Source organism: Alligator sinensis, unplaced genomic scaffold (genome assembly GCF_000455745.1).
Source record: "Alligator sinensis unplaced genomic scaffold, ASM45574v1 scaffold975_1, whole genome shotgun sequence".
In the NCBI taxonomy this organism is placed as follows: Eukaryota; Metazoa; Chordata; order Crocodylia; family Alligatoridae; genus Alligator; species Alligator sinensis.
In genome coordinates this window covers 2,455,390-2,455,883 of record NW_005842068.1, presented here as the reverse complement: position 1 = coordinate 2,455,883, position 494 = coordinate 2,455,390, and the positions used below count along the sequence as shown (strand labels likewise).

The 494-nt window shown below is 47.8% G+C and overlaps 1 protein-coding gene across 1 annotated transcript in view; it reads left to right on the top strand.

The window, feature by feature from the left end:
• PARVB (parvin beta) overlaps positions 1-494 on the top strand; it is a 130,713-nt gene that overhangs the window by 234 nt on the left and 129,985 nt on the right. The gene's annotated exons all lie outside the window — the stretch shown is intronic.

Sequence of the window (494 nt, the reverse complement as noted above, 5' to 3'; positions counted from 1 at the left end):
GCTCGCGCGGGAGGGAGCCGCTGCCGTCTTGCACGGTGCCAGGCGGGCTGCATCTCTGCGCGAGCCTGGGGGGTGATACATGTGTGTGCGCGTGTACAAGGGTGTGTGTGTACACGCAGCTCCAGGTAAGCAGAGCCTCACCCCCATGTGCCTTGCTGAAGTTAACAGGGCTGGATGCAGACTTGGGTCTGCTATCTAGTGTGTGTACACATATTTACAAAACCTACTTATTTATAGGTGCACAAATACATATACAAAATCTAGTACACACACGTGATTTTCTCTCTTTCTATCTCTGTCTATGCGCATATATACACACACAACTTCTACTACGTATGTGTGTAGTTATACATTTTCTTTATAAAAGCCTAAGTCTCTGTCTGTCTGTCCCTAGTGCTTTATTTGCACTCTGATTGGCTGACAAACAGCCAATCATAGTGCAAATAAGTATTGGACAAGGAGCTGGTGTGGTGGGGGATAATGGTGGGGACATG